This window comes from Drosophila montana, unplaced genomic scaffold (genome assembly GCF_035044405.1).
Source record: "Drosophila montana isolate Dmon_TW-CO22-7 unplaced genomic scaffold, ASM3504440v1 contig_2534_1, whole genome shotgun sequence".
NCBI lineage: Eukaryota > Metazoa > Arthropoda > Insecta > Diptera > Drosophilidae > Drosophila > Drosophila montana.
This window is the reverse complement of record NW_026997398.1, coordinates 430,887-445,071: the sequence shown is the minus strand read 5'-3', so window position 1 is coordinate 445,071 and position 14,185 is coordinate 430,887. Positions and strand designations below refer to the sequence as shown.

The following is a 14,185-nucleotide window of genomic DNA, read 5'->3' as shown; positions in this document are numbered from 1 at the left end:
ACGTACCGTAAGTTCACAACGTTAGAATCTATTTGACGTAAGGCATATAATATATGATCTCACTTCCAAGCGAACTTTACTCAGGTATCTTATTATGAAAATTACATTATTACGTTAGCGCTTACGTAATATTATGGCGTTCTGCTCGGTTATTTCAAAGTATTAAAATTGTCAAATTCAATAAGCTGCAGTAAAAACCAATTGAATTTGATGGCATTGGAAAAGTTTTACTAACGTAACGTTATTGAATACTCGGCCACTTTTAAGTCGTAACGTAGTTATATATAAATTGATTTATTGTAGCAGATTGACCCATTACAAGTTGACAATAAGTTTTTTTATTTAATGTGCAAACACAGAAAAAAAAGCAATCTGAATCGTAGTTTTCTTTTTTAAATTTGGTAAGAAAACTTCAGTGAATAAAACCGAAAAAACTTTGGTAAATTCATCTAAAAATATCAATATTTATTTTTGTGTATTAATGATGTATGTATGTGGACTAAAAAATATAAGAAAAATATATTTAAACTTAGGCTTTTTTCTCACGGTGTATTTTTCGTGCTGGCAGCAAGTTTTGTTGGTTTAAAGTTTATAAAGGGGGGCCTGGCTCCTGGACAAAGTTCGCAATGCGGGTTTTTGTCTCTGGATTTGTTTGCCGCTTGTTGTCTCTATCTCACATTTTGACATTTGGCATTACGGTGGCCAGATTGAAAATCGCAAAAAAGTCGGCCAGCAGCCGACGTCTAGTTCGCTGGCAACTGATATTTTATTTGAATGCAATGGCCAAATCGAAATGCTAGTCAGGTGTTGCTGGAGTAAGCGACGGGTACATACCCTGTAACCAGATCTCTTGGGATTAAGTTGTGCTCAATTATAGAACATTTGAGGTGCATGTATGTAAATGTAGATGAGATCAAATTAAAACACATTGTCCAGTATAGAAACTACACAAGAATTTGTAACAGCATCAAATATGATAATTTTATTTCACAAAATAGGCAGCACTTAAATTCTGATATTGTTCTTTCCAACTTGAATAGACTACCAGAATTTAATTTAAAATTTCAAAAATCAATTTAATGATCAGAGAGTAAAGATTGTTCTTACCATTTTCCTATGCCTTGCACTTTTTATAAAAACAGACTAGTTTTTATATTACTTTTAATAATTTTGTACACATAATTGCTAAAACGCATAACAATTTGGAAACCTTCAATAAAGTACTTTGCGATTCCAACAGAGCATCAAAATTTTCATATTCATATCAAGCTTTTATGGTGTAAAATTAATTTTAATAATACAGTCCGCTCGACCGAAGGACCATTGATCCATTGTGGTACCAGACAGAGTCATCAAACAGCATCCTGTTTTAACCCATCGAAGCTCTTTACTCATCATCATGTGGGACCTTAAAGAATTTTAAACAAAATTGTTATCGAATAGCTTAGGAACCAGTGCTGCGAACTCACCTCGTTTAATTAGTGCGCGGTGCTAGTGTTTAACGCCGTAGTGTTGGGCAATAGGTTATGGTGCATAGTTCAGTGTGAATATCAATTCGTGTAGCGAGTTGTGCATAAGTCGTAGTATTGGCCAATACAAGTGTGTGCATAGTCGAGTGTAAGCTTCCATATTTGTACCTGAGTCAGTATGTGCATATAAGTTTAACATTGTAGTGTTGCGCAATACGACAGAGTTCGTAGTCTAGTAGAAATTTTAGCAATTTTTTTTATTAAGTTAAACGGCACAGTGTTGGAAAATACAATGCAATATATGTGTAATAAGCTTGTTGCATTTATGGCTTTTAAGTTGTCTATACATCGTAGTGTTGGATAATACGTTTGTGCACATATTTAAGTGTGTGAATATCAGTACGAGTTTTTAGTAATGTGTGTATAGGTGCGTGTGTATTCCGCGTTAGACAAACGTCGAAGTGTTGGTCAAAGTTTTATTGGGCATAGTAAATGTCCGTGTATGCAACAAATAGGGGGACTGAAAGTAGAATTACCTTGGGCAAAATGTAAATGATTACAATACGAGCTGTTAACTTACGTGCAACAATAAATTTTACATTTTCGTATGTTTCTTAAAAAGTCGCAATCACTTTCAGCTTAAGAACAAAATTTTAATTTCTTGTAACATATTTTTTTATAATTTTTTTTATTTTAATTATTTTATTTGATTTAAATTTTTTTTTTTTTTACTTGTTAAATTCTATTGTTGTACTCCCCACTTTTATGAGTTTCGTAGTGAGGTTTTGTAGTCTGAAGGCTCCATATGAAAATTTGAGTGAAAGTTTTAAGAATGTTCCGGCTACTACGATCTGCTAAAATCTCTATAAAACATTATGAGTTCAGACGAATTTCAACACAGGCTGATAAAAGTTGCTAAGCAAGAGTAACAGAAGATTAGCTGTAATAAAAGAATTTTAACACAAAAAAAAAAAGACAAATTTCAGGGAGAAAACAACATTAAAAACATGGTAGAGAACAACATGTAAGCTAAAAGCCGAATACATTTTTACGACGGTCTTTGCAAATGACTTAAACCTGATCGGAATTCAAACAGAACTGTTTCATGCAATCATTTTTCACCCATTTTCCATCCGTTTGCCACAGCTAAGAATGTGATTTTAAGTAAAGACAAGCCAAAGGTTGAATATAAATCTGAGTACATGGAGTTGGAGAGCAAAGTTCACGAATCGAACCTCAAAACGAGCTATAGACAAAATAGTTTCTTTTAATATGAAATAATTTAATATAATATTCGTATTTTGTATTTGACTAAGTCGGTGTCGGACACCAAAAGACACAATCTCTCATCTTTGTGGGCACAGGGTATATCAACCAAATCCCGGTTAATGCAGCTACCAACGACTGCAGCTACTTGCCACACACACGGGCATACACACCCACACACACACACCCACACCCACCCACACACACACATGTATTCCTTGGGGCTGCTTTGGAAGTAACTGTGAGGCAGCTAACGGATTTACTCGTCCATTTTGGCCAGATTACTTGTAGCCAACGTCGATGCCGACTGGCAATGTGCTAAAAACCATATAAGATATACGAACTTCTAGATTTTGCTTCTCTTTATTTTATTACTATATATTCTACTTTTTTTGTTCTAGCCCTGGCGAATTGTGGCAGCTGGTAATTGGTAGCTTTGCGCATGCAGTCAAAAAAAAAAACAAATAAAATCAAATAAAATAAGAACAAAAATGTTCAGTGAATTGCGTATACGCCTTGAAGGCCGTGGCTTAGGCAGCTGCAACAGCAGCCGAACTTGCCCAAAACGAGAAAGTTACTTTTGGCATCAGTAGCGGAGAAGTTGTAAAATATTTTTGCTCGGCACAAAAGTATTTCAGCAATTTGCTGAATATATTTATAAACTTGTACGAAAATGTACTCATTTAAAAACGCACGCTACCCCCCGCTCCTCCCATCCGCCCGGTCTGCACTTGACTTGGCAAAATCTTTGGCATAGTTTTCGTCCTGAGCCCTCGCAGCGATAGTTTGTGGTCCGTTAGAGCCAAAGCTCAGCTAAAGTATGCGGCAGCTGTGGCAGGTGAAAAACTTGTGAAAATTAGCAACACTGCCGTCGGGCATTTAACAACACTGAATGCCACTTGACTTGTCCACTGTCCTTGGCCGCCCCAGCTCCAGTATTAGCCGAGAACAATGTCAATCTCTTCTAACTGGTAAAGTTTTCCAAGATTCTGTTGTCGTCGCAATCTGAGCTTCTTCTTGAATTGGTTAAACTATTTTAAGTCTTGCCCCGAGAGTATTCCGAGTTGCGTTTGGCCAAAACGATATCAATTCAAATCAAACTTTAACTGATTTCAGCCATATCCCAATGGCATTCCGTCCTAGGCTCTGAATTTGTTTCAGTTTTTGTTTGCATTGCTCTTTTGGACATTATTCATAGCTCTTAGTTAAGGTTTTTAATTGACTTTGAAAGATAAATAGTATATAATCTTATACATTTTCTATAAAATAGGTCAGACGTTTTTTATGTGTTTGAGACATTTAGCTCATCTCTAATAAATGTTCCCACTAAAAGAATTAAAAGTATTTTAAAATAAATTACTTTAATAATTTTTTTAATTTTGAATGCATATTTGCTAAAGTCACAACACAATTTGGAAACCTCTATTCATGTACTTTGCGATTCCAACAGAGCATCAAAATTTTCATATTCATATCATATTCTATTATGGTGTAAAATTAGTTTTAATAATACAGTCCGCTCGACCGAAGGACCATTGATCCATTGTGGTACCAGACAGAGTCCATATCAAACAGCATCCTGTTTTTACCTCTCGAAGCTCTTTACTCATCATCATGTGGGACCTTAAAGAATTTTAAACAAAATGGTTATCGAATAGCTTACGAACCAGTGCTGCCAACTCACCTCGTTTAATTAGTGCGCGGTGCTAGTGTTTAACGCCGTAGTGTTGGGCAATAGGTTATGGTGCATAGTTCAGTGTGAATATCAATTCGTGTAGCGAGTTGTTCATAAGTCGTAGTATTGGCCAATACAAGTGTGTGCATAGTCGAGTGTAAACTTCAATGTTTCTTAATGAGTCAGCCTACCTCGTGGTGTTGGATAACACGAGTGTGCATATTTTCAATAATACATTTTAACGGAAAATTTGTGTTTTGTTGGTTAATACGATAATGTGCCTTTGTTGAGTTATGCATGCATCGTAGTGTTGGGTAGTACGAGTGTATGCATAGTGGGTGTTAAGCATACGTCGTCTCTTTGAGTAGTACGAGTGTGTGTGTGGTTAATTGTGAGCTTTATTAAGCATTTATGTTTTGATTATACATACATCCTAGTGTTGGTTAATAATATAATATAAATTGGTAAAGTGTAAACAGTGTTAATTTTGTATGCTTGTTTTGAGTTATTTGTACGTGTTGGGTAATTCGAGTCTAAACATGTGTTTTTTATATGCATCGTTTGTGGGTTGAGGGTGAATATTAAAACGTGTGAGGGGGGGGGGGGGTTCTATACATGCCGGCATGTTAGACAATATATTTGTGTACTTAGGCGAGTGTGGACATCAATGCGTCAATCGAGTTAGCCATACGGTGTAAAATGTCTGTAACAGGGTGAATAAATATAGGATTAGATCAATAAAAAACAAAAAGAAACTACGCAACGAGTCACCAACTTACACATTACGTAGTTTGATGTATATTATTTATTTTTTATTTTTTTTTTATAAAAATGTTTGTTATTCACTTTGGACTTAAGATTGAGGAAAATTAATAAATTAGGTTTTTTGATTTTTCAAAACATTTTTAAAAATTACTTTTAATGTTCTCCCTAGCTTTACAAAAGTCGTACTGAGGATTTGTTGTATGTCGACTTCAAATCAAAATCTGAGCGATAGTTTTATTGACCCATAAGCTACTATGTTGAGCTAAAGTTTGCTGGCGTGTCTCATGTTTATTCTCTGAGTACTAATTGAAAGCCTTATCGTCTGACAAACATATATTAAAGGTAGATATGATATTATTGGCTAAGGAACTAAGTGGTTTGAATACCTCGCTTGGGTACGTTGTTTTCCAAAGGACATAAAGGAGCGAATGCCTTACGTATTAATAGTTATATAAATAACTAGCGGGTATACCCCGGCCTTGCCCTTGGCACATATATGTAAAATAAATTCTCTCAAAGATCTTTGAAAATATCTTGATCGACTCAAATTATGATGCTGATCAAGAATATTTATAGGTCTATGCCTAATAGCTTCTAAGATCAAGTCTTTGTAGCACCTGGTTTTAAATATTCCACACAATTATGTACATTTTATTTCTCTTAAGTTTTGAACATTTGTTGATTCCAACAAAGAGCACAAGAAATGCAAAAAGTAAACCAGCTCTAATGTACTGAAACTGCTTAAAATTTGTGAACTACAACAATTGCACCAAGTGCATTTCACCCATTTTCTATCCTCTTCAGCGCAGTTTTTAAAATCTAATAACAGCCTCCAAGGCTGTGCGTTTAGTCAGTCAAACAGTACCAGAATACAATATTTGATCATACAGAATTTAAACGCATTCTTTAAAATTTAAACTACACACACACTTTTAATTCTGAATCAAGAGATAATTTGAATTCACAAAGCAACACTTCAATTTTGATAGTCTTCCAAAGCTGAGATCACCAGAATTTGAGTATGACGAACAATTTTGACTCTTTCCAAAGGTAAAGGGATATAAGGGAGCTGAAAGGACAAAGGAACAAATCAATTAACTTTAGGATTAAAGACACTAAGCACCTTAAACTGGAATATGCTTTTGATGACAACTTTAAGACAGCGTTGCCAAGGTCGATGTAGTAAAATACTGCATTAGACTTAATTGAATGCAGCTTAAGGCTGACTCGACAATACCTAAAGTCATATGTAATATATAATTTGGTTTGGTTTGCTTCCTTGATGTAAAGTAATATATATGCAATAAATACCCCTAGCAGATGTTGAGCTTTATACACCCGAAGAGTATTTTTTAGTCAACTGTACAACTTCTATGCATATTCTATAAAAACTACATATTTAACCAACACAATTCGCAGTCCATAAAAAAGTATGCACATTGTTTGATTAAAGCCGTGCAAATCCTCAAAATAATTTATATATACCTATTAAAAAGGCAAAAATTGCAATGCAATTAAATGCCGGCAGACATACAAATGCGACTATAGAAATAGTTGTGTGTGTGAGTGTGTGTGTGTGTGTGTGTGCATGTGCATACATATATTATGAGGCAAGCTAAAAATCAAATGCAGCTACAACCGGATGGTGGCAACCAAATGCAAATGGACGCCAGCGGAAACCGCGCCAACCGCACGCCGGAAAACTAAACACGCGCTAAAGAGACGCAGCTGTGTGCGGGGCATTGTGTGTGCGGCAATGGTGGAATGAGGGGGGGGGGGGGGGGGTTGGCCTAGGCCGGCTTTCGCTGGCCAGTTGCTCGGGCACCTGGCAACTCGTTAGCGCTTAACAGGCCCAAATGCTATGTCCAATATCAATATTGACATTAATTTGTGCGGCTCCACAAGCTTTGCAGACAGCCGCCCGCCTCCGCCTCCTTGCGCCGACCATCGCGCCTGTCTCTGTGTTACGGTTGAGTGGGCGGGGCGTTTGGGCTGGGATCCAGTGAAAGTGGATGCTGCGCCTCCAACTGGCTGCTGGCAGGCAAAAGCGCTGCATTAGCCCATATCGTATATCATATGCCAGTCACTTCTAAAAAAAAAACTGGTAGAAGTGCTTTAGTCGGGACTGCCTGACCAGGATATGCCCTGTACACAGCGTAGGGGCCACAGATACACAAAAGTTCACTCACACACAATAACTGACGTGCAATGGCCGTGATTCTTCTTGCTTTTGCTCCATGCTATAGGAAATGCATTCTTCTTAAATATGGCACACAAATATGTGTATATTCCCAAGCTCAAGAATCTAGCGTAAATTAAAGAAATACAAGAAGATTTGTTCAATTTTGGATGGAGGAGAGGAACCTCTCCCTGAATACCTTTCAAAAAGAAGGGTAGTTTTATCTGTGTATACTACACGAGAGCCCACATTCTAAATGAGCAGCATCTAGCTCCGATTATTTAAGAATTATGCCCAAAATAGTCAAGTTTCAAAATCGATATTTGTCGATATATTGGAAACGGCGATTTGAAGACTTCAGCTTTTGTAGCTTTTCAGATAGATGAGATTGTCGTCCTGACCATGAACATACTAAGTATATATACTTTAAGAGGTTGGCAGATGTTACATACCTTAGCACAAAACAGATATACCCGTTTAAACCATTTGCAATGGGTTCAGGGTATCTAGAAAAAAAGGAAAAGCCGCGTAGCAGCATAAAATGAAAAATGCCGCAGGGCCGCATGGGCTCGGAATCGGTACCGTGCTGTTGCCCATGTTGCCATAGCTGCATATTTTTTCTAAGAACAACTTACGTATACCCTGTAAACACTTTTCATAGCATAAATTAGGCTATTCTGTTTATCAAACGCTCTGCTTCAAATTTATTTTCTTTGTGAAAATTCATTGTAAATGTGTAACGTTCCTTTTCCCCTGTGTGGCTTATTGAGGACTTGAAACAATTGAGCAAGTGATTTCAATAATTGAAATACAAATATCTTGAGCCTTATATAATTTCGTAATTATATTAAATTGACCTCTTTGTAATGCGTAGAGTAGGTAAACAATCATTTTTTCCTAAGCTCAGTAGCCTGAGCCCCTTTGAAGCTGTCAATCAGATTTTCATTTGGAGACGACATGCAACAAATCGTCTGAAGGACTTTCAACGCAGCACAGAACACATCGTTGATATTCAATTTCAAAAGAAAATAAATGAAAATTAAAAAAACAGCAACAATTTTAGAGTGTATTAAACATAAGTACAAAGTGATAATTTTTGTAGGTACACTATGCAGAAGTTCGTTAGGTTCAGAAGGTGAGTTTGTCGCTCTGTTCTTTTCATTTATAGTTCCTAATCTTTCTGCCCTTTCCCTAGTTAGTGTAAGTGCATTAGTGATCCCACCTTCGGAAACGCCGAATCAAACACATGCCGACTAAACACGAATGGCGAGTTAAAGGCACTGTTTGCCTGTCTTTAGTCTAAAACTCATTTTGTTTGGTTTGTTTCTTGCTCCTTTCAGCTCCCTCATATTCCTTTATCTTTGGGAGATGTGAAAATTATTCGTCATACCCAAATTCTGGTGAACTCGGCTTTGGAAGACTGTCAAAAGTGAAGTGTTGCCATCAAATTATCTCTTTTGATCCAGAATTAAAATTCTCGTGTAGTTTCTATCCTAGAGAATTCGTTTAAATTCTATATAATCTATACATTTTGTATTCTGGTACCTTTCGCACTGACGGATGGACTGACGGACTGATTGTTTATAAAAAGTAAACCATAACATCAGCAATTGGGAAAGTGAAAACAGGAATTGCTATTTGCGCTGAGAAGAGTGAAAAATGGGTGGAATTTGGAGTGTGTGAACTCTGTTCAACGACTGTTCATAATTGCTAAAGGTATATTCATATTTGCAGAGGCTCGGAGAAGCCATCGCAAAAGATGAAAGCAGTTTGCATCAGCAGCCGAAAGTTGGGATGTGGAACATGTCCAAGATGGCAATAAAATACTTGGGCATTATCCTAGACACGAAGCTATTGTACCGGGAACAACGGCAACTACAGATCTCTTCACTCCTTCGCTTGATCTCATTAAACTGTGTTTATCTGAGGCAATTTATGGTCTTCAGGCAAGAATTCTTAATATGCCACATGCGGGCAATTACAGGGTATTAAGAATCTGAGGCTTTTTTTCTTATGGCAGCACAAAGAATCGAAAAACAACTGCAAAGCATTTGCATTCGAGCCAATGGCGAAGGCGTAAACTGTAGTCAAAATTGGTGGGCGTGTGTGTGTGTGGGCGTGTGTTTGTGTGGGTGGGTGTGTGGGTGTGGTGCAGGTCACCGTCGAGGTTATTATCATGTTAAAACTGCAAAATGCAATAAGTTAGCTGGCGAACCGCGTTCCGGCCAACGGGTGGCTGGCATTCAGGCAGCAGCCCTGCTGTGCCAAGATTTATTAAGTACATTTTTGTAAATATGTATGAATATATTTTGTTATTTTAGTTTTTTTTTTTTCGTTGAGTTTCTTTGTATACACAGAACCCATTGAAAATGGGTGAAATGAAGGCAAAGTGTTTTTTTATATATGCATTGTCGGGTCGACGGTCTGACTCGATCTGTCTGCCTGCTTTACAAAAGCTAGAGAATTAATATATGAAATATATATTCTCGTATTCCAGATTATATAGTTTTCCCAAAATCTCTAAGTTTAGCTTGTAGTTTAGGTTCTCGTATAGTATAAGTAGATTGGGGGAGTTCAAAATTTTGAATGCCTTTCCCAAATTCCCGCCGAATATTGGGAAAAAAAACGAGAATCTTATCTATTGGTATTTACGTTAGGTATGGGTAAATACCAAAGGACAAGGTTGCCATTCTCTTTCAATTCGGTATAAACTGGAATATTTTCAAAACGATCGGACTTTAAGTACTAAATATATATAAGCTTACATTATCCTTAGTGTTGGGCTAAGGAAGGAAGCAGCATAGTCGTTGCCGAAAAGTTTAACAGGAGCTCAGGGCGAGCTTTAGGGTATTGCCTAGTCGTGCACACACGTTTGCTTCTTTTTCTGTTTGTGTGCTGTGCTCATTGGTTATGCGAAAAATCTGTTTGGAGTTTTGTATAGCTGCGCTTTAAGCTTCGCTTTTGCAATTTAATCGGAAGTGCAAGGAGCATGCTGTAGGCAGGGTATGGCTACAGTTGTGGGGGAAGGGGGTTGCCTCAGACAATGTGTCATCAGCGAGTGCTGCTTAAATTTGTTTCGCCTGTGTGTGGGCCAACCACAAAAGTCATTATCATTATCGGATGGCGTAGATGTGGCAACTCTGGCAACAACAGTTGCCAACGCGCGCAAAATTTCTTCGTTTGTTTGTTTGTTTGTTCGCTCGTCGTTGTCGTTAGGTAATATTCATAATATTTAAGTTTTTGGACATTTCGCCCATTTGGGCCCTCATTAGGGGTAATTTTGAATGTCATTTGCATGCGAGGCGGCCGCAAGAAATATGTTTTTGTGCGCTGCCACCTCGCCACCCCTACCCATACTCTTTCTGGCGAGCCACTGAAAATGGGCATGGGCGTGGCTGGCAGAACCCCAACACCAGCTTAGGTGCATTTGTAATGGCAATTTAATGGGTCCTACAGCGATCGTTGCAGCTGGGAACTGTACAAAGGGAAACAAATATGCATATATCAATTTGTGTGTGCGTGTTTGTGTGTAGCCAAGCATTTGCCTATTGACCTATATACGCATGCATATACACCTGATGGGCATAATAAATAATATGCTGTTTAAATATATTTGGCACATTCATTCATAGTTTTGGATACTCGTTGTATGAACATGGACTTATTCCGTGCCGAACTGCACTGGATTAAAACATGAACAGATTTTACCAGTATTTAATATTCGAAATTATATTTGGCATAATCAAAATTGTCCATTTGCATTCACTTGCATGTGTGAACGTTTTTTCTAGATACGCGAGAGTTCCTTTTGTACGCTTTGAGGAAACAAATCTTAAGTCAAGAAAACTTGTTGCTGTTCAGGTAACAAGAATCCATTCGTTATTTCAGATAAAAGCTGTACTCGCTGCAAATCAACGAGTAGGTAATTCGCTTCTTGGCGCCGGAACTTCTCGTTCATACTTCTTAGCATACGCAAATACTCGTTGTCGTAGATGTGCCACGAATCCATTCGTTTCTTCAGATAAAAGCTGTACACGCTGCAAACCAACGAGTAGGTAACTCGCTTGTAGGCGCAGGAATTTCTCGTTCATACTTCTAAGCATAGGCAAGTACTCGTTGTTGTAGATGTGCTACGAATCCATTCGTTTCTTCAGATAACGAGTGGATAACTCGCTGCTCAGCAAGGGAGCTAAGCGTTGAGTGAATTTAATTCAAGAAACTTTCGTTTAGAAGCGTCTTCTTTAGCAGTTTGAAGCACTTGGTGCTGCAGTGGTGCAAATGAAGCACTTGCGAGCGTTCTGGGTTCGTTGATCACAAAGTGAACCAATTTTGATGTCCTTCCCCGTCCTTTTGTTGGCTTGACCCGCCGTAATTAGAACGGGTTGATGTCACTTGATGTCTTTAGTGCGGCAGCTGTACCTGGCAGTACAACACGTCCGCCGCCGCCCCCCCACCTGCTGCCTTTTCCCGCTGCTCTAACTGCTTTGCCGGGAAATGCGCTTTGGCAACTTTTTGCACTCGCGCCGCATCTTTCGCGTTCACCCGCGGCCTGCGCGCGCGTCGTGCCTGTCGTTTGGGAGCTGTTGGAAAAGCTTTTTGCTGTTTAATTGATGCTTGAAAAATGCAAAGGAGCAGCTTAAAGCGCAGCAAAAAGCAAAGGAAAAAGCCAGCAGACACACAGAAAATGTGTTGAAAACAAAGTATAAGTAAGTAAAATGCAAAAATTAGATAACAAGCAAAACGTCCAACAGCAAAAAAAATAAAACTAAACCAATTTTTTTTTTAAATGAATAAAGTGAAAAATATATAAAAAAGAAAAAAAAAATAGACAAAAAAAAGTGAAAAATAAACGCTTGTGCCATATTTTCTAAAACTTTTCCAAGCTGCCTTTTCGACTCTCCTCTTGCTTAATCTGTCTGTTTCTCTCGCTCTCTATTTCGCTCTCTCTCTCTCTCTTTCTCTCTCTCTCTCTCTCTCTCTATCTGTCGTTTTTTATTACTCGTTGCGCTGTGCCATAATTAAATTTACCTGCACTTGTTTGGAGCATTGTGCTGCCACTTTCACTCCCTTTCCACCTTCGCGCCTTGTGCCACACACAACACAGGGCCAAATAGATTGTAAGTTGTTTTAGACTTGTCACGCCCACTAGTGTCAGCCCACATGTACTGACAGTCCCGTCCAGTTGTGCCCTCCTCCCCCCTCTTCGCATATGGTGAATTTCATAAACATTTCCTATGGTTTTTCTGCTGGACATCGAAACGAAATTCGATTTATTTCACTGACTTTTCGCTCTCAGTAATCATGCTTAGTCAATATTTTGTGCACTCTCCATAAAATGGGACGAAAATTTCACTCTGGGAATGTATATTCGAAAAACGGATAGGATTTCAGAATTGGCAGCAGTGCCAGGAGGAAAATACACATTGGCCGATTTTTTGGAGATACCTAACTTTTGTACGACTGCATATTACTTGGAAAATAAATTGCGTGCTTACACTCCGACCATAGTCCCCAATCTGTACCAGAGTACAAAATGCCCTATACAATTAAAACACATTCTCTAGGTTTGAGATTATAAATTTTTAATTTTGCGTAAAGAGATTTCAGCTTTCAAAGTTGGAAACTTAAATTTAATATTCTTCTTCGAACCTTAAGATTACCACAATTTGAAACAACAGATAGTTTTCAGTTCTTCAAAATAGGACTAGCGAAAAGGGAGCTGAAACAAAGCAAAGACACAAACCAAATGAGTTGAAGACTCATAGATTAAATAACCAGAGCTGCCAACTTACCGAATTCGTGTTTAGCTAATATGTGCTAGTTTTACTCGGTGTTTGGCGATGAGCTGACAATCTAATGCACTTATACTAACTAACGAGAGAAACATAGGTTAATCAAAGGAAATTCAAGTTGTTGAACCTAGCGAACCACCAAGTTTGCCCACAAAGATTTTCACTTTGTACTTATGTTTTAGACACTTTACAATTTTGTTGTATTCTTATGGTTTTTTTTTTTTTGGTATTTTTAATGCCGAAATTGAGAGAAATCTTAACGATTTACACAGCACTACGACAAGAATTAGACTGAAGATATTTTCTGTGTCGACTCCACATGCAAATCTGGGTAACGCTTTCGTATATGCTCAGGCTGCTAAGTTCTGGAAAGTTATTCATAAAATATAACTTTTGGTATATCAGTTTTCACAAAGAAAGGGAACAGTGGAAGCAAAATGCACAAGGTTTTGGTTTGGGTCAATATGTTGGCCTTTGCTGTATAAGCTAATTATGTAGTTAATCTTATGTAATCGGCTTAATTTATATATATATATATATATATATATATATATGCGACTCATATTCTTAGTTAACATTTTTTTAGTGTTCAATAACAAATATATATATTTTGTATAGTTTTTTATTGCCATTCACTTTTTTTCTCCTAAATCAGACCATACAACAAATTTCGGACATTGAATTTTTACAATTATGTCATGAATAATATTTTAAACTTATATCAGAATTTTCGCACGAGAAAGTGGCCAAAAAGTTGTCCTAGCTGCAGAAAGGAGTGGAAGTTTAATAATACAGCTAATCTGGTACCTTTATATGTGTATGAGAAGTGTTGGAAAGTTGTGTTAGACGCCGCTCACTGAAAGAAATAGAGGATGCTTAAAAGGAGAATTATTTCAAACCAAAATCAGGGAATACAAAACAAATATAATATGACACATTTATCCCACTTTATGCTTAGATCTACAGAAAAATTTAAAATTTTCCTTAGATTTTTTTTGTGCTCTTCTACAAAACTATGATCTTGTAATGTATGCTTGGA

The 14,185-nt window shown here is 37.5% G+C and overlaps 4 long non-coding RNA genes across 5 annotated transcripts; 1 reads left to right on the top strand and 3 right to left on the bottom strand.

Annotated features, from left to right (window-relative positions):
• Positions 1-1,144: 1,144 nt before the first annotated feature.
• LOC135428757 (uncharacterized) lies at positions 1,145-2,210 on the bottom strand. The gene is made up of 3 exons (XR_010436308.1): positions 2,050-2,210; positions 1,470-1,989; positions 1,145-1,408 (listed from the first exon to the last, which is right to left on the bottom strand). It is a non-coding gene; the product is annotated as an uncharacterized LOC135428757 (long non-coding RNA).
• Positions 2,211-4,077: 1,867 nt separating this feature from the next.
• On the bottom strand, positions 4,078-5,348 carry LOC135428756 (uncharacterized). The gene is made up of 3 exons (XR_010436307.1): positions 5,190-5,348; positions 4,420-5,113; positions 4,078-4,358 (listed from the first exon to the last, which is right to left on the bottom strand). It is a non-coding gene; the product is annotated as an uncharacterized LOC135428756 (long non-coding RNA).
• Positions 5,349-8,328: 2,980 nt separating this feature from the next.
• On the top strand, positions 8,329-9,351 carry LOC135428758 (uncharacterized). 2 transcript variants are annotated; one of them, XR_010436310.1, is made up of 4 exons: positions 8,329-8,489; positions 8,550-8,620; positions 8,695-9,029; positions 9,089-9,351. It is a non-coding gene; the product is annotated as an uncharacterized LOC135428758 (long non-coding RNA). The 2 variants fall into 2 exon arrangements; XR_010436309.1 differs by having other exon boundaries at positions 8,331-8,489; positions 8,695-9,351.
• Positions 9,352-12,919: 3,568 nt separating this feature from the next.
• Positions 12,920-13,440, bottom strand: LOC135428773 (uncharacterized). The gene is made up of 2 exons (XR_010436314.1): positions 13,147-13,440; positions 12,920-13,073 (listed from the first exon to the last, which is right to left on the bottom strand). It is a non-coding gene; the product is annotated as an uncharacterized LOC135428773 (long non-coding RNA).
• Positions 13,441-14,185: the final 745 nt, after the last annotated feature.